The 25,720-nt window shown below is 40.1% G+C and overlaps 1 protein-coding gene across 2 annotated transcripts in view; it reads left to right on the top strand.

Moving 5' to 3' along the window:
• Window positions 1-25,720, top strand: part of LOC138442397 (alcohol dehydrogenase 1-like) — a 79,495-nt gene that overhangs the window by 48,841 nt on the left and 4,934 nt on the right. The gene's annotated exons all lie outside the window — the stretch shown is intronic.

The following is a 25,720-nucleotide window of genomic DNA, read 5'->3' as shown; positions in this document are numbered from 1 at the left end:
ATGTGTTTAAGTTCTACACCATAGTTTCCCCAAGCATCCTAGCAAAAGCCAGAAAACAAAATAATCTCAACTATGCCCCTGGCCACATGTGGCTATTTAAATTTAAATTAATTGAAATTAAATATAATTAAAAAGTAAGTTTTCCCGTTGCAGTAGCATACTTCACATGTTCAGTGGCTACATATGGCTTGTGGCTAATGAGCTGGACAATAAACCAAAGAAAAATTCATCATTGAAGACAATTTTCTTGGACACAGCTAGTCTGGAATCATACTGGGTGTGGGTGTGAGGGCTGGTGAGAGTGGGAATGGGAGATGTTGTCTGGAGAAGAGAGATTTAAATAACACATTAGAACTGTCTGCTTTGTTCTTAAATGGCTAATTAGAGTGATAGATAAGGTGAGAACTTATCGTCAATACAGTGAGATTTTCTTCTGGTTTTACCCTTTGCTGGGGAGTGGCCCAGGGATGTAAGATGACTTCTCAATTATGAAATGTTTGGGTGCCAATGAGTGCACTGAAGTGTGACTATTTTATATCACTGATAACGTCAGGATATTAATCTATTTTTGTTCCTATGGGACAGGTAAGAGATACCTATGGGGAAGCTAAAGGTATGCTCTTTGATTTTAACACATTATCTTTTCTTTCATAGAGGAATATTTTTCCTCTCTCCAGATTTCTGGAAAAGACAATGTGATGTCAAAGACCTACCTCCTATGACATCACATCTTATGGTTTCCCAGAGATAATCAGCCTTGGATCAAAGGAAGGCTGTGCATTTGACAGATCACGCGTACTCCATAGCTCAGAGGGTGTGACTACAGAGCCATGACCTAATTTCAGAGACAGACTGATTAGCATCTCAGTGACCCCAAAGCACACTGCTTCGGAATTAGTCTAAAATATATTTTCTAGGTAGCTATATGAGAGACCTAATATAGAATAGAGCATATGGTACATCCCTGTAAGATATTAGGCAATTAATTAAAATTAAGTTTTTCAGTCTTTAAAATGAGGATGTTAGTACTGAATTTGTAAAATGACATTAAGATTATATGGGATAAATTATGTAGATATCTCAGCATAGTGCAAGGCACATAAGTTCAGTTTACAGAGTCTAAATTTCTGCATTACAAGTTTTAATATTAAGAGTTTATTTAGAATAGAGAAAATTATAATTTATCTTGTGAAGAATGCAGAGTTCCAAAGAATAGCAAGGAGAGAAAATAAAGTCTTCCTCAGTGATCAATGTAAAGAAATAGAGGAAAACCATAACATGGGAAAGACCAGAGATCTCTTCAAGAAAATCAGAGATACCAAGGAAACATTTCATCCAAAGATAGGCACGATAAAGGAGAGAAACCGTATGGACCTAACCGAAGCAGAAGATATTAAGAAGAGGTGGCAAGAATACACAGAAGAACTATACAAAAAAGATCTTCATGACCCAGATAATCACGATGGTGTGATCACTCACCTAGAGCCAGACATCCTGGAATGTGAAGTCAAGTGTGCCTTAGGAACCATCACTATGAACAAAGCTAGTAGAGGTGATGGAATTATAGTTGAACGGTTTCAAATCATAAAAGATGCTGCTGTGAAAGTGCTGCACTCAGTATGCCAGCAAATTTGGAAAACTCAGCAGTGGCGACAGGACTGAAAAAGGTCAGTTTTCATTTGCATCCGAAAGAAAGGCAATGCCAAAGAATGCTCAAAGTACCGCACAATTGCACTCATCTCACACACTAGTAAAGTAATGCTCAAAATTCTCCAAGCCAGGCTTCAACAGTACGTGAACCATGAACTTTCAGATGTTTAAGCTGGATTTAGAAAAGACAGAGCAACCAGAGATCAAAATGCCAACATCAGTTGGATCATCGAAAGAGCAAGAGAGCTCCAGAAAAGCATCTACTTCTGCTTTATTGACTATGTGAAAGCCTTTGACTGTGTGGATCACTACAAACTGTGGAAAATTCTTCAAGAGATGGGAATAGCAGATCACCTGACCTGCCTCCTGAGAAATCTCTATGCAGGTCAAGAAGCAACAGTTAGAACTGGACATGGGACAAAGACTGGTTCCAAATTGGGAAAGAAGTATATCAGGCTGTATGTTGTCACCCTGCTTATTTAACTTATATGCAGAGTACATCATGAGAAATGCTGGACTGGATGAAGCACAAGCTGGAATCAAGATTGCCAGGAAAAAATATCAATAACCTCAGATATGCATATGACACCACACTTACGGCAGAAAGTGAAGAAGAACTAAAGAGCCTCTTGAAAGTGAAAGAGGAGAGCAAAAAAGTTGGCTTAAAGCTCAACATTCGGAAAACTAAGATCATGGCATCTGGTCCCATTCACTTCATGGCAAATAGATGAGGAAACAATGGAAACAGTGACAGACTTAGTTTTGGGGGGCTCCAAAACCACTGCAGATGGTGATTGCAGCTATGAAATTAAAAGAAGATTGCTCCTTGGAAGAAAACTTATGACCAACCTAGACAAGTTATTAAAAAGCAGAGACATTACTTTGCCAACAGAGGTCCATCTAGTCAAAGCTATGGTTTTTCCAGTAGTCATGTATGGATGTGAGAGTTGGGCTATAAAGAAAGATGAGCATCGAAGAATTGATGCTTTTGAACTGTGGTGTTGGAGAAGACTATTGAGAGTCCCTTGGACTGCAAGGAGATCCAGCCAGTCCATCCTAAAAGAAATCAGTCCTGAATATTCATTGGAGGAACTGATGCTGAAGCTGAAACTCCAACATTTTGGCCATCTGATGTGAAGAGCTGACTCATTTGAAAAACTCTGATGCTGGGAAAGATTGAGGGAAAGTAAATGAGAGGTTTAGAAGGAAAAGAGGTATAAATAAAAATAAACTCTTCTACAATGTATGCAGTGCTTTATGGTTTAGAATTTGGTATACATAATTTCATTTTATTCTTACCCCAACCTCCAAACTAATTGTTCATATCATCTCTTTATTAATAAGGACTCTGAATTTCACGAAGACTAATTTTAGCTCAAATGAAATGTCTGATTTAAAATTCCATGATTTGGCTCTTGTGTCATGCTCAGTCATGTCTGACTCTTTTGCAACTCCATGGACTGCCCCGCCAGGCTCCTCTGTCCATGGGATTTTCCAGGCAAGAATACTAGAGTGAGTTGCCATACCCTCCTCCAGGGGATCTTCCCAACCCAGGGATTGAACCCAGGTCTCTTGCATTGCAGGCAATTTTTTACTGTCTGAGCCACCATGGAAGTTCCCTCAGAAATTCTAGGGAAATATGTCCTTTTTGTTGATTTATCCACAGTGACAGACAACCTCGAATTAAATAGCTGACTATATGATGGATTGTGTGAGGCCTCCAAATGTGGACAGAAGAAAAATCAAAGTCCTATTCTCTGGAAACCATACACATACTACTTACACTGAACAAAAGGCTATAGAAATGACCCAGTGAGCATTCTTCTCTGTTCTCCAAGATTATTTACAGTCTACCTCAAACATCGGCTCCTCTACCAAGCTTCCTGAGCCCTCCACTCAGAATGCCATCTCCTTCTCTGCTTCCAAAGCACTAGTTTATACCCATGATACAGCACTTCCCAGACAGGCTGATACATACATGACTTGATTGTCTGCCTGTCTTCCCTCCCATAGATTATAAGCTTGTTTTTATCACTGTAGTTAATGTTTGTTTTTGGGTTGTCCTACCGGTCAGCCTCCCTGATAAGTGCTTTAAAAGGATTACCTCATTTGTTCACCCCTCTTTTTGTAGATTAAAAACAGACAAAGATAGTTAATACTTCTGAGTTCACATAGATAGTAAGGATAGCATCTTCCCAAATCTATATCCGGGTTATAACCACTGCCCAATACTGCCTCCTGGCACAGGTAGAGGCCAACTCTTATCCATCATTGTCACTCTGCTGAACCCACCTGAGTGCCTGGAATGAGGAGGTGCTCAGTCAGTGCTGATTGGTATTGAGTGGAGGAGAAATGCCAGGGATGGTGGGACCTCCCTGGTGGTTCAATGGTTAAGAATACAACTTGCAATGCAGGGGACATGGGTTCAATCGCTGGTCTAAGATCCCACATGCTCCAGAGCAACTACGAAGCCCAGATACCACAACTAGAGAGTGCACGCTGCAACAGAAGATCTCGCATGACACAGCGAAGATCCCTGGTGCCACAACTAAGACCCGATGCAGCCTAATTAATTAAATAATATTTAAAAAAATGAAAGAGATACTGGGGAAGGTGAGCATCTTTGCTGACTGATTGGTGTCTGACTGCTGTGCTGTGAAGAGGAGGAGAGTGCTGGAACAAGTGCCAGTCTCTCTACAGATATATTTTGACAGATAGCAGCTCTACAAGGTGAAATAGAGATTGATATGAAAGAAAGATTAATAATGATGGAATTGAATAGAAATCATCTTAATTCAATACTGATGTTCAAGACTAAAAATAACTAAGCAAATTTAATCTCTAAAAATAACCATCATTCAACTGCCCTTGATAGAGATTCAAACCTAGTTTTCCTATACAGAAGAGGAAGAGGAGAAAGAAAAAGGGAAAAAGAAGAAGAAAAGTTTTTCTCTACAGTTTTGATTTCTGAATTTCTTGACTCAAATCTAATCCAGAGAGTAGTCTCCACCCATAAAACAGACAACAAAAAAGAGTGTATGTGCTAAGATCCGAATGAATTATACAAACAAAAATCCTCTTTAGTCATATGGATATAGAAATAAGGATGAAGTACAAATGGTGACTTTCCTGGTGGTCCAGTAGTTAAGAACCCTCCTGCCAATGCATGGAACATGGGTTCAATTCCTGGTACTGGGAGATTCCACATGGTGGTGGCAACTAAGTTTGTGCACCACAAGTACTGAAGCCCACACACTGTAGAGCCCATGCTCTGAAATAAGAGAAGCCAAAACAATGAGAAGCTTGAGCACTGCAGCCAGAGAGCAGTTCCTCTTCGCCACAATGAAAGAAATTGCAGAAGAAATATAATTGTGGATGAAACACAATAAAGCCACTAAAAGCTATGCTTTAAAAAAATAGGAAATTGTCAAAATGTAATTTTGGACTTTTAAGATGCAAAACACTGTATGTGTGTGTGTGTGTGTGTGTGTGTGTGTGTGGGCTTCCCTGATGATTCAGACAGTAAAGAATTGACCTTCAGTGCAGGAGACCTGGGTTTGATCACTGGGTCATGAAGATCCCCTGGAGAAGGGAATGGCAACCTATGCCAGTATTCTTGCCTGGAGAAGTTCATGGACAGAGGAGCCTGGAGGGCTACAGTGTATGGCGTCACAAGGAATTGGACATGACTGAGTGACTAATACTTTCACACATACATACATACACATACATATATATGTGTGTATATATATATATATATGGAGAGAGAGAGAAAGAGTCAACTATAGGACTCCCCAGGTGGTACAGAGGTAGAATCTGCCTGCCAATGCAGGAGATGTAGGAGACTCGGGTTCAATCCCAGAGTCGGGAAGGTCCCCTGGAGAAGGGCATGGCAACCCACTCCAGTGTTCTTGCCTGGAGAATTTCATGAACAGAGGAGACTGGCAGGCTACAATCCATGGGGTAGCAAAGAGTCAGACAGGACTGAAGCAGTGTAGCACACAGTCAACTATATACATACGATAGTCAACTTTGAAAAAATAAAATTTACATATGTGTAGAAAAACTTCCAAACCATTTATAGTGATTAATAAGTGATGAGATTATAAGGATGCTATTTTTTCCTTTATGCTTCCTATATTTTATAAATATTCTAAATTGAACATTTATCACTTATAATAAGAAAAAGTATTACTTTAATAAATAAAAATAATAAGCATCTTGTTTAAAAGTCATTTACATACACAAAATATAGTGATTTAGAAAGAGAACAATCCCAAGGGAAACATTTCATTTTTAATCTCCTTAAGTTGGAGGGCAGACCATAGCTGAGATTCAGGTCTAAGGCTTAGTAACAGAGGTACTGGAGCTCCAGAGAAGGGTGAATTCTCAAGCTTAGCAAGACTGCTCTGCATAGTCAGGAACCTTGATGGGAACACTTAATGGCCAAGAAGAGAAGGATGAAACATTAAAAAAAAAAAGTCAAAAAAGAGACAGTCAAAAATGATAGAAAAAAATCAGGAGAGTGTTGAGGCAAGAACTCAAAGGAAGAGTTTCAAGGAGTGATCAGTCATACTGAACTGTCAGGATGACTGCTGAAAATGTTCCTTGGCTTTATTAAAATGGACAGCAGTAATAAGATTAAATAATGGCTCTTTGAGGGGAGTGTTAGGGATAAAACACAAAGTCATGTCTGAAGGACTGAGAGGAAGGTGAGGAAAAGGAGACAATGAATGCAAAGGGTCTTTTTCTTAAATTGTGTCTTTTCTTAGACAATATGACCCTGGTATATTGCTGGCTATAAAGTAACTGCCTGACACCACTATAGAAACTCCCCAAAGCTGCAAAGTCCAAATTACAAATTCAAGTTATACATGGGCATCCTTTTATAAATCAAATTCAAGTTATTCAAATTTAAAAGTCAATCCACTATTTAGTCAGATTGAGACATTCCAATTACTTCACTACAATTGTTCTTTCTCATGGCCGGTCAACAGAAGCCCAGATTAGTAGTGCTTGGCTTGGAATTCTTCACCCTCGCTTCAGACAGCCACATGCATATCCATCTTGATTCCCCGTGGCAGCTGAAAAGAGATTCGGGGCAATGAAAGCTTGTTTCTGCTTTCCTTTTCAGTGGTAGAGTGTGTTAAAAAGCTGGCAAACCACATCGAGAGAAGACATCGATAACATCACGCTTCACAAGTGGAAACAGGCGATGAGGAAGGAGAATAGGATGAGCGCAGATGCAGACACATGACTAGCAACAGGCCTAAAGGGGGGGGGTCCCCTCTGATAACATCCACTCTAAACCATTTAATCAATACTACTGTATCAGGCACCATTCCAGATACCTGGAGTAGAGAAAAATAGCAAGAGATTCAAAGCCTCTGTTCTAGGAACTGTAGGGATACAGACATTAAACACTGACAAATTAGGGAAATGCATCAGAGACAGAGCTGGCAGAGCTTTTAGTAGATTGGGTATAAAGAGGGAAAGGTTTTTGCCTGAAGCAACAGGGTGACTTTTCAGGATGTTGTAAGCTTTCTCATGAGAGGAATGGGGATGGAGGAAAATGGGCAGGGATGGGGGGGTGGTGATGGTCAGATGTTTGGTATGAGTATTGCAAGAGGGACAATTATCTCAGGAAACTGGACAACAAGTTGGTTAGGGAAAACTGGATTGCCACGCAAAGCTGACATCTCATTTGTCTTGGTGATCATACTTCACAGTGGAACCAATCTGCCCTGTGATTTTCCCTGTTGATCTTCCCTGTTCACCCTCAGCTGCTCAGGGATGTCAGCCTGGCTGTGATCATAGCTAACAAGTTCTTTTCCAACCTACAACTCTCGCCAGTTTTCCTTGGTCTAGGAGTGAACACCCAACCCAAGCTAAGCAAAAAGAACCTTTCTTTCATTTTTGGACTTGAGAGAAATCTGAACTCTCTCATTGCAGTTGTTAGATTTCATAATCATGTGTGGCTTTTTTGTGGCATATTCCCCAAAAGCAAGGCTGTGCTGAGAAAATGAAATAATATCCTGGGAGACACTGTAATAATAATGGATAGCACTTACATAAAGGCAGCGCTATGTGCCCACCACAGTTCCAAGCATTTGCCGCATGTTGGCTCTCTTAATGTTTAAAGCAAACCTATGAAGTAGGAACTCTATGATCATTTTCATTTTATTTATGGGGAAACTGAAGGACAGAGAAGTTGGATTTCTTACTGACATAAGACATGCAAGACATGGAACTAAGATTGGAATGTAAGTCTGTTAGTGTTAGTATCCATGCTTTTAACCACTGCACTGTACTGCCTCATGTAACAGAGAGGGAAAATCCTACTGAGGTGGAATTGATCCGAGTTTCTGCTCCCAGGTGCAGTCCTACCCTTGACCTTGTTTGGCTGTTTGCTTAGGGCTCAGAATATACACCCAATAAAGATCTAGATTTAGGCAACAGGGTAGGAAACAAATGACTATTGTTTTGGTCTTTAGCAAGATCCTATGAGAGAGACAAGCCCAAGCTGGACCTTCTGATCGTCCATGCCAGACTTCATTTCAAGTCAGTCAGCCCAAGCATTGCTGAATAGGAATAATGTATACATTCTAAGAGTAGATGCATGGGTGCAGAAAGCTTAGAGATCAGGGTATTATTTAAAAAGAGAGAAATGAACAAGATTAAGTCCCTTCAATCCCGTTCAGACACCTCCACTCTCATACCTTCTTGCCTATATGAGTGATAGCTCCCTAAATAAAGCATAGGCACTTGGAATGCCTCCTAAGAGCATTCTCCTGAGCTTGTAAGCCAGCCCTCTCTGCCCAGCCCAGTTTCTCACCCAAGTCTTGAGATTCAAGCTTCAATAATTACTAGGGAGAACAAGAGAGAAGCAGTATTAGGGCAAGACCCTGAGAAAATTAAATAGCAGTTATGAAACCCTTACAAAAGAAAACAAAAAGTTATGAACATGTGATTAGGGGGTTAGGAGAGTTCTTTTGCTAGAAACGCTCCAAGCCTAGAGACATGCAATTATTGAAACTAGTTTCAAACTATTCTCTCACACCTCAGTTCAGTTCGGTTCAGTTCAGTCGCTCAGTCGTGTCTGACTCTTTGCAACCCCATGAATTGCAGCACGCCAGGCTTCCCTGTCCATCACCATCTCCCGGAGTTCACTCAGACTCATGTCCATCGAGTCAGTGATGCCATCCAGCCATCTCATCCCGGTCGTCCCTTTCTCCTCCTGCCCCCAATCCCTCCCAGCATCAGAGTCTTTTCCAATGAGTCAACTCTTCGCATCAGGTGGCCAAAGTACTGGAGTTTCAGCTTCAGCATCATTCCTTCTAAAGAAATCTCAGGGTTGATCTCCTTCAGAATGGAGTGGTTGGATCTCCTTGCAGTGCAAGGGACTCTCAAGAGTCTTCTCCAACACCACAGTTCAAAAGCATCAATTCTTCGGCACTCAGCCTTCTTCACAGTCCAGCTCTCACATCCATACATGACCCCAGGAAAAACCATAGCCTTGACTACACAGACCTTAGTCAGCAAAGTAATGTCCCTGCTTTTGAATATGCTATCTAGGTTGGTTATAACTTTTCTTCCAAGGAGTAAGCGTCTTTTAATTTCATGGCTGAAGTCATCATCTGCAGTGATTTTGGAGCCCCAAAAATTAGTCTGACACTGTTTCCACTGTTTCCCCGTCTATTTCCCATGAAGTGATGGGACCAGATGCCATGATCTTCGTTTTCTGAATGTTGAGCTTTAAGACAACTTTTTCACTCTCCTCTTTTACTTTCATCAAGAGGATTTTTAGTTCGTCTTCACTTTCTGCCATAAGGGTGGTGTCATCTGCATATCTGAGGTTATTGATATTTCTCCCGGCAATCTTGATTCCAGCTTGTGTTTCTTCCAATCCAGCATTTCTCATGATGTACTCTGCATATAAGTTAAATAAGCAGCGTGACAGTATACAGCCTTGACGAACACCTTTTCCTATTTGGAACCAGTCTGTTGTTCCATGTCCAATTCTAACTGTTGCTTCCTGACCTGCATACACATTTCTCAAGAGGCAGGTCAGGTGCTCTGGTGTTCCCATCTTTTGAAGAATTTTCCACAGTTCATTGTGATCCACACAGTCAAAGGCTTTGGCATGGTCAATAAAGCAGAAATAGTTGTTTTTCTGGAACTCTCTTGCTTTTTCCATGATCCAGTGGATGTTGGCAACTTGATCTCTGGTTCCTCTGCCTTTTCTAAAACCAGCTTGAACATCACTCACACCTCATGGCATCTGCGAACTATAAAGGTCTTCATCAAAGAAGCTGTTTCACTGACTTCCTCGAGGGAAGCTTTGAAGGACAGTGAATAAATCGTGTCTAAGGGATGTGAATCAGTGGCTGCGAGGGTGACCAGCCATGAACTCACATTCCTACTCTGCAAGTTAATAAACAGTGCCCTTGGTGTTTTCTGATCTAATATTTGCCTTGATATCTATCTCTAGCAGAAGCTTATTATCAAGCCAAATATCATCCTTATTAACAGGAGCAGCTTCACCATCATCATCAGCATTACTCCAAGCCCACATTACACAGTTTCACTTTACCTTGATTGAGCTGAATCCCCTATTAGTGGCTCGGTCATGTCCAACTCTGTGAGACCCCACCAGGCTCCTCTGTCCATGGAATTCTCTAGGCAAGAATACTGGAGTGGGGTGCCATGCCCTCCTCCAGGGGATTTTCTCACCCCAGGTATCGAACCCAGGTCTCCTGCATTGAACGTGGACTCTTCACCATCTGAGCCACCAGGAAGCCCCAAAGAGCCTGTTGCATCCCCACCAGGGAACTGCAGTCTCCCAAGTGACAGGCAGGGATACTCGCCACGATAGTAACAAGGATGTCAAGTCTCATCTGAATCTCATCTCTCATCATTCATGGTGACCTCACATTGTCATCTTTCTTTCATCCATTTGTCTTTGTCATCACTTATCTCTCAGCTTTTAAACAGTATTTTGTATCATTACTTGTGCTTTTCCATCTCTTTGACTCTTGGACACCCAGTGTCATACTGGTGTCACCTGCATCTAGCAATTCCTGGCATTAATCGATACTCCAGAAATTCTTATGAATTAATTATGAGCTGATCTTTCTCTTAGTTCATTCACTTCTTTAATAATCACTTCATTGCCTTTTCATCTATTGATTCTCTTCAAACTGCTTCTCCCAAATAGAGCATCCTGGTTGTTGACAGCCTCCTGAATCATTCTGTCATATTCCTTGCTGTCCTTCACTTTCACATATTTGCCAACCATTCACCTCTCTGGTTTCCCCACGTTGTTGTGTCATTCAGTTCAGTTCAGTCGCTCAGGCGTCTCGGACTCTTTGCGACCCCATGAATTGCAGCACGCCAGGCCTCCCTGTCCATCACCAACTCCCGGAGTTCACTCAGACTCAACGTCCATTGAGTCAATGATGCCATCCAGCCATCTCATCCTCTGTCGTCCCCTTCTCCTCTTGCTCCCAATCCCTCCCAGCATCAAAGACTTTTCCAATGAGTCAACTCTTCACATCAGGTGGCCAAAGTACTGGAGTTTCAGCTTTAGCATCATTCCTTCTAAAGAAATCCCAGAGCTGATCTCCTTCAGAATGGAATGGTTGGATCTCCTTGCAGTGCAAGGGACTCTCAAGAGTCTTCTCCAACACCACAGTTCAAAAGCATCAATTCTTCGGCGCTCAGCCTTCTTCACAGTCCAACTCTCACATCCATACATGACCACTGGAAAAACCATAGCCTTGACTAGACGGACCTTAGTCAGCAAAGTAATGTCTCTGCTTTTCAATATGCTATCTAGGTTGGTCATAACTTTTCTTGCAAGGAGTAGGCGTCTTTTAATTTCATGGCTGAAGTCACCATCTGCAGTGATTTTGGAGCCCCCCAAAATAAAGTCTGACACTATTTCCACTGCTTCCCCATCTATTTGCCATGAAGTGATGGGACCGGATGCCATGATCTTCATTTTCTGAATGTTGAGCTAAGGCAACTTTTTCACTCTCCTCTTTCACTTTCATCAAGAGGATTTTTAGCTCCTCTTCACTTTCTGCCATAAGGGTGGTGTCATCTGCGTATCTGAGGTTATTGATATTTCTCCCAGCAATCTTGATTCCAGCTTGTGTTTCTTCCAGTCCAGCGTTTCTCATGATGTACTCTGCATAGAAGTTAAATAAACAGGGTAAGAATATACAGCCTTGATGTACTCCTTTTCCTATTTAGAATCAGTCTGCTGTTCCATGTCCAATTCTAACTGTTGCTTCCTGACCTGCATACAGATTTCTCAAGAGGCAGGTCAGGTGCTCTGGTTTCCCATCTCTTGAAGAATTTTCCACAGTTTCTTGTGATCCACACAGTCAAAGGCTTTGGCATAGTCAATAAAGCAGAAATAGTTGTTTTTCTGGAACTCTCTTGCTTTTTCCATGATCCAGTGGATGTTGGCAATTTGATCTCTGGTTCCTCTGCCTTATCTAAAATCAGCTTGAACATCAGGGAGTTCACGGTTCATGTATTGCTGAAGCCTGGCTTGGAGAACTTTGAGCATTACTTTACTAGCATGTGAGATGAGTGCAATTGTGCAGGAGTTTGAGCATTCTTTGCCATTGCCTTTCTTTGGAATTGGAATGAAAACGGACCTTTTCCAGTCCTGTGGCCACTGCTGAGTTTTCCAAATTTGCTGGCATCTTGAGTGCAGCACTTTCACAGCATCATCTTTTAGGATTTGAAATAGCTCTACTGGAATTCCATCACCTCTGCTAGCTTTGTTCGTAGTGATGTTTTCCAAGGCCCACTTGACTTCACATTCCAAGAAGTTTGGCTCTAGATTAGTGATCACATCATCATGATTATCTTGGTCATGAAGATCTTTTTTGTACAGTTCTTCTGTATATTCTTGCCACCTCTTCTTAATATCTTCTGCTTCCGTTAGGTCCAGACCATTTCTGTCCTTTATCAAGCCCATCTTTGCATGAAATGTTCCCTTGGTATCTCTAATTTTCTTGAAGAGATCTCTAGTCTTTCCCATTCTGTTGTTTTCCTCTATTTCTTTGCATTGGTCGCTGAAGAAGGCTTTATTATCTCTTCTTGCTATTCCTTGGAACTCTGCATTCAGATGCTTATATCTTTCTTTTCTCCTTTGCTTTTCTCTTCTCTTCTTTTCACAGCTATTTTAAGGCCTCCCCAGACAGCCATTTTGCTTTTTTGCATTTCTTTTCCATGGGGATGGTCTTGCTCCCTGCCTCCTGTACAATGTCACGAACCTCATTCCATAGTTCATCAGGCACTGTATCTATCAGATCCAGGCCCTTAAACCTATTTCTCACTTCCACTGTATAATTATAAGGTATTTGACTTAGGTTATACCTGAATGGGCTAGCAGTTTCCCTACTTTCTTCAATTTGAGTCTGAATTTGGCAATAAGGAGTTCATGATCTGAGCCACAGTCAGCTCCTGGTCTTGTTTTTGTTGACTGTATAGAGCTTCTCCATATTTGGCTGCATAAAATATAATCAATCTGACTTCGGTGTTGACCATCTGGTGATGTCCATGTGTAGAGTCTTCTCTTGTGTTGTTGGAAGAGGGTGTTTGCTATGACCAGTGCATTTTCTTGGCAAAACTCTATTAGTCTTTGCCCTGTTTCATTCCACATTCCAAGGCCAAATTTGCCTGTTACTCCAGGTGTTTCTTGACTTCCTACTTTAGCATTCCAGTCCCCTATAATCAAAAGGACATCTTTTTTGGGTGTTAGTTCTTAAAGGTCTTATAGGTCTTCATAAAACCATTCAACTTCAGCTTCTTCAGCATTACTGGTTGGGGCATAGACTTGAATAACTTGATATTGAATGGTTTGCCTTGGAGACGAATAGAGATCTTTCTGTCGTTTTTGATATTGCATCCAAGTACTGCATTTTGGACTCTTTTGTTGACCATGATGGCTACTCCATTTCTTCTGAGCGATTCCTGCCCGCAGTAGTAGATATAATGGTCATCTGAGTTAAATTCACCCATTCCAGTCCATTTTAGATCGCTGATTCCTAGAATGTTGATGTTCACCCTTGCCAGCTCTTGTTTAACCACTTCCAATTTGCCTTGATTCATGGACCTGACATTCCAGGTTCCTATGCAGTATTGCTCTTTACAGCATCGGACCTTGCTTCTATCACCAGTCACATGCACTCTTGGGTATTGTTTTGCTTTGGCTTCCTCCCTTCATTCTTTCTAAAGTTATTTCTCCACTGATCTCCAGTAGCTTATTGGGCACCTAATGACCTGGGGAGTTTCTCTTCTGGCATCGTATCATTTTGCCTTTTCATACTGTTCATGGGGTTCTCAAGGTAAGAATACTGAAGTGGTTTGCCATTCCCTTCTCCAGTGGAACAGGTTCTGTTAGACCTGTCCACCATAACCCAACCGTCTTGGGTTGCCCCACAGGCATGGCTTGGTTTCACTGAGTTAGATAAGACTGTGGTCCTAGTGTGATTAGACTGACTAGTTTTCTGTGAGTATGGTTTCAGTGTGTCTGCCTCTGATACCCTCTTGCAACACCTACCATCTTACTTGGGTTTCTCTTACCTTAGGCATGGGGTATCTCTTCATGGCTGCCTCAGTAAAGCACAACCACTGCTCCTTACCTTGGATGAGGGGTATCTCCCTACCTCCACCGTTCCTGGCCTTCAATGTGGGATAGCTCCTCTAGGCCCTCCTGTGCCTCAGGTTGCTCCTCCCGGCCACTGGCCCTGGGCTCGGGTGTGGGTGGCTCCTCCCAGGTGCCACCCTTGACCTCGGGCTTGGGGTGGCTCCTCAGGGTCACCACCCCTGGCCTCGGGCGTGAGGTGGCTCCTCCCAGTGCAGCCCCTGGTCTTGGGCTCAGGGTGGCTCCTCAGGGTCACCGGCCCTGGCCTCAGGCATGGGGTAGCTCCTCCTGGCCGCCACTGACCTCCGACGCAGGGTAGCTCCTCTCGGCCGTCCCTGCGCCGTCACAGCCTGGCACTCTAGGCCGCTGCCCCTGACCTCGGACGTGGGGTAGCTCCTCTCGGCCGCGCTTAGTGCGTCTGCCCGGCTCTCTCGCAGCCGCCTGCGCTTAGTGCGCTGGCTCGGCTCTCGCAGAATCATCTTTATTAGTTATCCAAAAAGTGCACTTTGAAACACAATTAAGACACTTTCTCCAAACAGCTTATCAAAGATTTCTGTGGATAACACTCAATGTTTTCCTACCGATGGAAATTCATGCACCACTGTTAGGAAAGTAAACTGATGGAAACTTACTGGGTGATAGTTTGACAGTGTTGTACTAAATGCCTTAAAACTGTGCCTATCCATACCTCAAGAAACAAGAAAAAAGTCGAATAAATAACCTAACTCTACAACTAAATCAACTAGAAAAGGAAGAGTTGGAGAACCCCAGAGTTAGTAGAAGGAAAGAAATCTTAAAAATTAGGGCAGAAATAAATGCAAAAGAAACAAAAGAGACCATAGCAAAAATCAACAAAGCCAAAAGCTGGTTCTTTGAAAGGATAAATAAAATTGACAAACCATTAGCCAGACTCATCAAGAAGCAAAGAGAGAAAAATCAAATCAATAAAATTAGAAATGAAAATGGAGAGATCACAACAGACAACACAGAAATACAAAGGATCATAAGAGACTACTATCAGCAGTTGTATGCCAATAAAATGGACAACGTGGAAGAAATGGACAAATTCTTAGAAAAGTACAATTTTCCAAAACTGAACCAGGAAGAAATCGAAAATCTTAACAGACCCATCACAAGCACGGAAATTGATACTGTAATCAGAAATCTTCCAGCAAACAAAAGCCCAGGTCCAGATGGCTTCACAGCTGAATTCTACCAAAAATTTCGAGAAGAGCTAACACCTATCCTCCTCAAACTCTTCCAGAAAATTGCAGAGGAAGGTAAACTTCCAAACTCATTCTATGAGGCCACCATCACCCTAATACCAAAACCTGACAAAGATGTCACAAAAAAAGAAAACTACAGGCCAATATCTCTGATGAACATAGATGCAAAAATCCTCAACAAAATTCTAGCAATCAGAATCCAACAACACATTAAAAAGATCATACATCAGGACCAAGTGGGCTTTATCCCAGGGATGCAAGGATTCTTCAATATCCGCAAATCAATCAATGTAATTCACCACATTAACAAATTGAAAAATAAAAACCATATGATTATCTCAATAGATGCAGAGAAGGCCTTTGACAAAATTCAACATCCATTTATGATAAAAACTCTCCAGAAAGCAGGAATAGAAGGAACATATCTCAACATAATAAAAGCTATTTATGACAAACCCACAGCAAACATTATCCTCAATGGTGAAAAATTGAAAGCATTTCCCCTAAAGTCAGGAACAAGACAAGGGTGTCCACTTTCACTGCTACTATTCAACATAGTTCTGGAAGTTTTGGCCACAGCAATCAGAGCAGAAAAAGAAATAAAAGGAATCCAAATTGGAAAAGAAGAAGTAAAACTCTCACTGTTTGCAGATGACATGATCCTCTACATGGAAAACCCTAAAGACTCCACCAGAAAATTACTAGAGCTAATCAATGAATATAGTAAAGTTGCAGGATATAAAATCAACACACAGAAATCCCTTGCATTCCTATACACGAATAATGAGAAAGTAGAAAAAGAAATTAAGGAAACAATTCCATTCACCATTGCAACGAAAAGAATAAAATACTTAGGAATATATCTACCTAAAGAAACTAAAGACCTATATATAGAAAACTATAAAACACTGATGAAAGAAATCAAAGAGGACACTAATAGATGGAGAAATATACCATGTTCATGGATTGGAAGAATCAATATAGTGAAAATGAGTATACTACCCAAAGCAATTTACAAATTCAATGCAATCCCTATCAAGCTACCAGCCACATTTTTCACAGAACTAGAACAAATAATTTCAAGCTTTGTATGGAAATACAAAAAACCTCGAATAGCCAAAGCAATCTTGAGAAAGAAGAATGGAACTGGAGGAATCAACTTGCCTGACTTCAGGCTCTACTACAAAGCCACAGTCATCAAGACAGTATGGTACTGGCACAAAGACAGACATATAGATCAATGGAACAAAATAGAAAGCCCAGAGATAAATCCACACACATATGGACACCTTATCTTTGACAAAGGAGGCAAGAATATACAATGGAGTAAAGACAATCTCTTTAACAAGTGGTGCTGGGAAAACTGGTCAACCACTTGTAAAAGAATGAAACTAGATCACTTTCTAACACCGCACACAAAAATAAACTCAAAATGGATTAAAGATCTAAATGTAAGATCAGAAACTATAAAACTCCTAGAGGAGAACATAGGCAAAACACTCTCAGACATAAATCACAGCAGGATCCTCTATGATCCACCTCCCAGAATGCTGGAAATAAAAGCAAAAATAAACAAATGGGATCTAATTAAAATTAAAAGCTTCTGCACAACAAAGGAAACTATAAGCAAGGTGAAAAGACAGTCATCTGAATGGGAGAAAATAATAGCAAGTGAAGCAACTGACAAACAACTAATCTCAAAAATATACAAGCAACTTATGCAGCTCAACTCCAGAAAAATAAACGACCCAATCAAAAAATGGGCCAAAGAACTAAATAGACATTTCTCCAAAGAAGACATACGGATGGCTAACAAACACATGAAAAGATGCTCAACATCACTCATTATTAGAGAAATGCAAATCAAAACCACAATGAGGTACCACTTCACACCAGTCAGAATGGCTGCGATCCAAAAATCTGCAAGCAATAAATGCTGGAGAGGGTGTGGAGAAAAGGGAACCCTCCTACACTGTTGGTGGGAATGCAAACTAGTACAGCCACTATGGAGAACAGTGTGGAGATTCCTTAAAAAATTGCAAATAGAACTACCTTATGACCCAGCAATCCCACTGCTGGGCATACACACCGAGGAAACCAGAATTGAAAGAGACACATGTACCCCAATGTTCATTGCAGCACTGTTTATAATAGCCAGGACATGGAAACAACCTAGATGTCCATCAGCAGATGAATGGATAAGAAAGCTGTGGTCCATATACACAATGGAGTATTACTCAGCCGTTAAAAAGAATTCATTTGAATCAGTTCTGATGAGATGGATGAAACTGGAGCCGATTATACAGAGTGAAGTAAGCCAGAAAGAAAAACACCAATACAGTATACTAACACATATATATGGAATTTAGGAAGATGGCAATGACGACCCTGTATGCAAGACAGGGAAAGAGACACAGATGTGTATAACGGACTTTTGGACTCAGAGGGAGAGGGAGAGGGTGGGATGATTTGGGAGAATGACATTCTAACATGTATACTATCATGTGAATTGAATCGCCAGTCTATGTCTGACGCAGGATGCAGCATGCTTGGGGCTGGTGCATGGGGATGACCCAGAAAGATGTTCTGGGGAGGGAGGTGGGAGGGGGGTTCATGTTTGGGAATGCATGTAAGAATTAAAGATTTTAAAATTTAAAAAATAAAAAACTAAAAATTAAAAAAAAAAAAAAAGAAAAAAAAATGTGCCTATCATTTAACAAAGAAATTCATTCCAAGGAAATAATTATGCTGTTTTTATTTATTTACTTTGTCAGTTTCCTAGTATTAGACGTTATGTTCCTTCCAGTATCATACTCTTAAAAACAATGCTTCATTTTCTCCACATCCTCAACAGCATTTATTGTTTGTTGATTTCTTAATGATGGCCATTCTGACTGGTGTGAGATGGGGTGGGAGATGGAGGGAGATCAAGATGGAGGGGACATATGTATACGTGTAGCTGATTCATGTTTATGTTTGACAGAAACCAGCACAATATTGTAAAGCAATTATTCTCCAATGAAAATTTGTTAAAAATGCTTTAGTTAATCTGTTTATAAAAATCTTAAAAATGCTGATTGCTGGGTACTAGACTTGAAGTTTTCCCTCCTTTACACTTATCTGACTTTTCCAAGTTTTTGCCTTGAGTGTGTATCACTTCTGAAGTAGGAGAAGTTTTCCATAAAGTATATAATTTTATTTTTTTATTTGAACTTCTCTTGTGGAATTTTCCTCTTTTCTTTGTGTTATAGAACATGTATTATCTCCTTGATTGATTTCTAAGTTTCTTGAAGGCATAGTTTACTCCGCTCAGAATGTCTTACAGTTACTAATGCAGTAAACTTGTAAATGAAACACCAATAAAATTATGAAGGGCTCTAGTACCACCAGATATTTAAAAATATCAAAAAGTTATTCACTGAAGAGTCAGTGCAAGAATAGACAGTAAGATAAATTTATGTTTCCAAGGAAACTTGTAAGTTGAGAACTTATATAGTAAAGGTGCTAATTTAAGTATAAATGAAAGAAAAATTCATCAAGAGTTCATGCCGAGCCAATTTGTTTAGATTCTATAAATTTATATTACACAAAATAATTTGAGGTAGATTTAAGAGTTAACTATTTAAAAATCAAACTATAAAAATCTAGAAAGAAGGTAACAAATATCTATTTGGTCTCTATATGGAGAGAAAGTGAAGGACAGGGCCTGGTGCACTGCCGTTCACACGGTCACAAAGAGCCAGACAAGACTGAGCGACTGAGCAACATCAACAGTGGAGAAAATTCTCAAACCACGGAAATGGATGAAAAATAAAGGAAAATGTATTTTTAAGAATCAAAATTTTAATATGTGTGTTATGCGTGTATATATGCACATATAGATTCACAAAAAATTAAAGGTCAAAAATCAAGAAGGAAAAATCATGTATGATGAGATAGTAAACAACCAGTCACTCATTTCATGCACAAATAGGTCAAATGATAGTAAAAAAATATCAAGATGCCAGTGGATACTTACATAAAATATAGGACCAAACATTTAACAAAAAGAAGAAAATATGTATGACTCACATAAACATAAAAATGTCAACATTCTTAATAGTAAAAAATACTAATAAAAAGAAATAGCTAGCTTTTTCTGACAGTCACTTTGTTTTTAATGACTACAGTCAATGCTAATGAGAGTAGGAAAAATGATGAAATAGATACTGTTTTACAGTTCTAGGAGTTGTGCCAAATCATTCAAACTTTCTGTAGATTTACTTAGAAATCAGTTTCACTCTAACCATGTCTCTATCCTTCCTCTAGTAATTCTTACTTAAGGAAACCAGGTAAGTCAAAATTATAAACAATATAAATTATAATAGTCAAAACAATGGAAATGATTGTTTTGATTAAGGTAGTTGCTGATTATTTGGATATACTCAAATGATGAAATATAAAGCAGCTGTTTAAAATTATAAAGCATTTTGAAATCATGAAAAAACATTTTAGAACAAGCAAACAGTAATTCAATATATGGTGGCTTTCACTGGCAAAAAAAAAAAAAAAAAAAAAAAAACAACCCTAAAATGAGAAACTGTTTATATGACATGATCTCTACTGTATAAAAATTATTTTAAGGGATTCAAAAGAAATATGCTAAAATTTTACCAGCTTATGTCTGAAATTGCAATGATCTCTTTTCTTTTTTTGTGTGATTTTCTTATTGCTACAAATTATAGCAAGTAAGTGTCAATTCTTTGGCGCTCAGCCTTCTTCACAGTCCAACTCTCACATCCATACATGACCACAGGAAAAACCATAGCCTTGACTACACAGACCTTAGTCAGCAAAGTAATGTCTCTGCTCTTGAATATACTATCTAGGTTGGTCATAACTTTTCTTTCAAGGAATAAGCATCTTTTAATTTCATGGCTACAGTCACCATCTGCAGTGATTTTGGAGCCCCCCAAAATAAAGTCTGACACTGTTTCCACTGTTTCCCCATCTATTTGCCATGAAGTGATGGGACCAGATGCCATGATCTTCGTTTTCTGAATGTTGAGCTTTAAGACAACTTTTTCGCTTTCCTCTCTCACTTTCATCAAGAGGCTTTTTAGCTCCTCTTCACTTTCTGCCATAAGGGTGGTGTCCTCAGCATATCTGAAGTTGTTGATATTTCTCCCGGCAATCTTGATTCCAGCTTGTGTTTCTCCCAGTCCAGCATTTCTCATGATGTACACTGCATAGAAGTTAAATAAGCAGGGTGACAATATACAGCCTTGATATACTCCTTTTCCTACTTGGAACCAGTCTGTTGTTCCATGTCCAATTCTAACTGTTGCTTCCTGACCTGCATACAGATTTCTCAAGAGGCAGGTCAGGTGCTCTGGTATTCCCATCTCTTTCAGAATTTTCCACAGTTCATTGTGATCCACACAGTCAAAGGCTTTGGCATAGTCAATAAAGCAGAAATAGATGTTTTTCTGGAACTCTCTTGCTTTTTCCATGATCCAGTGGATGTTGGCAATTTGATCTCTGGTTCCTCTGCCTTTTCTAAAACCAGCTTGAACATCAGGGAGTTCACGGTTCATGTATTGCTGAAGCCTGGCTTGGAGAATTTTGAGCATTACTTTACTAGCATGTGAGATGAGTGCAATTGTGCAGGAGTTTGAGCATTCTTTGCCATTGCCTTTCTTTGGAATTGGAATGAAAACGGACCTTTTCCAGTCCTGTGGCCACTGCTGAGTTTTCCAAATTTGCTGGCATCTTGAGTGCAGCACTTTCACAGCATCATCTTTCAGGATTTGAAATAGCTCAACTGGAATTCCATCACCTCCGCTAGCTTTGTTCGTAGTGATGCTTTCTAAGGCCCACTTGACTTCACATTCCAAGATGTTTGGCTCTAGATTAGTGATCACATCATCACAATTATCTGGGTTGTGAAGATCTTTTTTGTACAGTTCTTCTGTTTATTCTTGCCACCTCTTCTTAATATCTTCTGCTTCCATTATGTCCAGACCATTTCTGTCCTTTATTGAGCCCATCTTTGCATGAAATGTTCCCTTGGTATCTCTAATTTTCTTGAAGAGATCTCTAGTCTTTCCCATTCTGTTGTTTTCCTCTATTTCTTTGCATTGATCACTGAAGAAGGCTTTTTTATCTCTTCTTGGTATTCTTTGGAACTCTGCATTCAGATGCTTATATCTTTCCTTTTCTCCTTTGCTTTTCGCCTCTCTTCTTTTCACAGCTATTTGTAAGGCCTCCCCAGACAGCCATTTTGCTTTTTTGCATTTCTTCTCCATGGGGATGGTCTTGATCCCTGCCTCCTGTACAATGTTATGAACCTCATTCCATAGTTCATCAGGCACTGTATCTATCAGATCCAGGCCCTTAAACCTATTTCTCACTTCCACTGTATAATCATAAGGGATTTGATTTAGGTTACACCTGAATGGTTTAGTGGTTTTCCCTACTTTCTTCAATATGAGTCTGAATTTGGCAAGAAGGAGTTCATGATCTGAGCCACAGTCAGCTTCTGGTCTTGTTTTTGTTGACTGTTTAGAGCTTCTCCATATTTGGCTGCAAAGAATATAATCACTCTGATTTTGGTGTTGACCATCTGGTGATGTCCATGTGTAGAGTCTTCTCTTGTGTTGTTGGAAGAGGTGTATCTATCTATCTATCTATCTATACACACACACACACACACACACACACGTATAGTATATATACACACCACATCTTTATCCATTTGTTGATCAGTCATGTCCAACTCTTTGCAACCCCATGGACTGTAGCCTACCAGACTCCTCCCTCCGTGGGATTCTCCAGGCAAGAGTTCTGGAGTGGGTTGCCATTTCCTTCTCCAGGGGATCTACCCAACCCAGGGATCGAACCTGGGTCTCCCACATTCCTGGCAGACGGTTTAACCTCTGAGCCACCAGAGACCCCAGGTATATATATATACACACACACATATGTATATTATATATACACACCACATATTTATCCATTTGTCAATCAGTGGGCACTCAAGTTGCTTCCATACCTTGGCTATTACAAATAATGCTACAATATGTCTTGGTGTACGTGTATTTTTTGAATTAATTGTTATCTTTAAGTAAATACCCAGAAGTGAAATTGCTGGATCATGTAGAAGTTCTATTTTAATTTTTTGAGGAATGTCCATATTGTTTTCCATAGTTGCTGCACCAATTTACATTCCTACTAACAGTGCAATGAGGACTCCCTTTTCTCCACATCCTCGTCAACACTTATTTGTTGTATTTTTGATAGTAGTCATTCTGACAGGTGTGAGGTGGTATCTCATTGCAGTTTTAATCGTCTGTCTGTTGGCCATCTGTATATGCCTTCTCTGGGAAAAAGTCTGTTCAGGTTCTCTGTCCATTTTTTAAATCAGGTTGCTTGTTTTCTTGATGTTAAGTTCAATGTTGTATTAGCTCATTGTATATATTGCATGTGTGTGTTTATTATGTTTTCATGTCTAACTCTTTTCAACCCCTTTGACTATAGCCCTCCAGGCTCCTCTGTCCATGGAATTCTCCAGGCAAGAATACTGGAGTGGATAGCCATTCTCTTCTTCAGGGGTTTCTTCTCAACCCAGGGATGAAACTTGTGTCTCCTGCATTGCAAGCAGATTCTTTACCATCTGAGCCGTCAGGGAAGCCCAAATGTTGTATACAAGCCCCTTATCAGATAGTGAAGTTGCTCAATCATGTCTGACTCTCTGTGACCCCATGGACTGTAGCTCACCAGCCTCCTCTGTCCATGAGATTTTCCAGGCAAGAGTACTGGAGTGGGTTGCCACTTCCTTCTCCAGGGGACTGGATATTCCCGACCCAGGGATCGAACCCAGGTCTCCTGCACTGTAGGCAGATGCTTTATCATCTCAGCCACCAAGGAAGTCCCTTATCAGATATATTGCTTACAAATATCTTCTCCCATTCAGTAGGCATGCCTTTCATTTTGTTTATATAGTTTCCTTAGCTGTGCCTGAGTCTTTTAGTCCAATGTAGTCCCACTGGCTTGTTTTTTGAGGGACAGCTCTCTCTCTCTTATATATATATATATATATATGTATATATATATGTATATATATATATATATATATATATATATATATATATATATATAGTGTCCCCCACATACTCAGCATAGTGCCTGTTCAGGTTTGGAATGCATTGAATATTTGACGAATGAATGTTCTGATCAAGTAGAATATATTGATAGAACTTTGTTGACAGGATGATAGTGATATTTCAAAGAATCAAAAAAAGTAAACACTCTTCCCCAGGCATATCACAAAGGACCTTGACACAGCCATTCTTAGCACATCTGAAATGGTCAGAATAAATAAGAGAAATCACACATGTGAATAGTCCATGTGTGAGCTTCATGTGAAGGGCATGTGGTCAGGACATTCACAAAGCTATCATCAGGGTATTCATTTTGCAAACAATGATCGAGGACCTGCCATGCCTCTGACACTAGGCCTAGTAGGAGAGACAAAAGCAAAAAGACACGGCCTTCTCCACAACTCCAAGAAGATAATGCCAATCGTTAGGGAGCTAACTCCTCTTTAACTGAACAAATCCCAGTGAAAGTTTTGTGGAAAATGATGACTATTTGAGAGAAAAGATAAGGCAGCAGAATCTGAGCTTCTCCTGATTTTGAGATCCAGTATCCTTGGAATTTTTTAGGGCCAGTGAAGTTAAGATGTTCCTTATCTAAACTTACAAGGGACTTTTAAAATAATTATTTATTTGGCTGCACCGGGTCTTAGTTGTGGTATGCAGGATCTTCAGTTTTGGCGTGGGGGATCTAGTTCCCTGACCAGGGATCAAATCTGACCATGACTCCCTGCCTTGAAAGTGTGGAGTCTTAGCCACTGGACCACCAGGGAAGTTTCATAAACTCAAAGAGATTTTTAATGCTATCTGAACTCTGCAAGAGGCCAAAGGGGATTATAAATACATGTAAGAATCGTACACACGTTTAGGGATGAGGTTATAGACCTTTGACAAGGCTTTGTACAGTTTTATAAGTCTGTGTACAGTTTTATAAGTCTGTGTTCATTAATTCTCTTCACCTTCCCAGCCTGTAACCCTAGGTCCCAGGAGGGTTAATTATTGGACCCACACAGAATCAGTATGCACTCTAAAACTGTGCAACTGAAAAACCACCCTCTGTAATAAGCACTCCAGAAGCAGCCTCTCTCTGCAGAAAGAAAGCTATTCCTTTTACTCTCAGAACTGAGAATATCTTGAGCCACAGCCCCCTAAAGAAAACATGTCAGAGACCTGCTGTGGGTCCATGTGCCATCGTGGGGCAGGTAGGCTCAATAGGAAGGTCTGTTCTGTTATCCAGCTTCAGGCAGGTAATGACCGCTACAGACTTAAATCTCTCAAAGGAAAGCCAAAAGGTTAGAGTAGATGACATCTCTAAGGGTCATTCCCAGTTTTATTAGTTTATTTCCAGAGTAAAAGCAGACCTACAATTATCTATCCAGCAAGGAATATCCCCATATTTCCATCATTTGCCCAAAATAACAATGGGATTTCTGAAACCAGGTTATAGGATTTTTCCTCCAAAATAGCCATGGGATATGTTATACTTGTCATAATCTGTCCGCAGCAAGTTATCAGATCATTCAAAAAAATTTTTCTATTTTGATTTTCTAATATAATTCCACTTTTATTCATATTAAGCAATTGATATAATTAGCAAACTCATCAAATATTGAATTCCTTTAAGTTTAACTTACACAGCATATATTCACCCACCTTACATTTAAGATTCAATAATTTTCCATAAATTTTATTGAATTGTGCAACCATCACCACAACCCAATTTTAGAACACTTGCAATAAAGGTTTTATCACCACACTATTGTGTTTCAATAATATTTTAAACTAATGATTTTTTTCCCTATATATAGGAGATAAAGTCCTCACACTTGCTGTTCCACAGTGTAGAGAATGCAGTGCCTGCTTGAATCCCAAGGGGAACTTCTGTGAGAAGCAAGAGTTAGTAGATTTGCCCATCTTTTGTTTATCTTGTCACTTTTTATTAAACCGTTTTTATTGTGCAAGCACTGACCTGGAGCTAAAGGTGTTCATTTCTCTCTTTACAACTCTATGCATCTGGGTTGATGCTGTGCCTGTCTGTGTCA

Source organism: Ovis canadensis, chromosome 6 (assembly GCF_042477335.2).
Source record: "Ovis canadensis isolate MfBH-ARS-UI-01 breed Bighorn chromosome 6, ARS-UI_OviCan_v2, whole genome shotgun sequence".
NCBI lineage: Eukaryota > Metazoa > Chordata > Mammalia > Artiodactyla > Bovidae > Ovis > Ovis canadensis.
The sequence above is the reverse complement of the archived record's forward strand: the minus strand, read 5'-3'. Positions and strand labels throughout refer to the sequence as shown.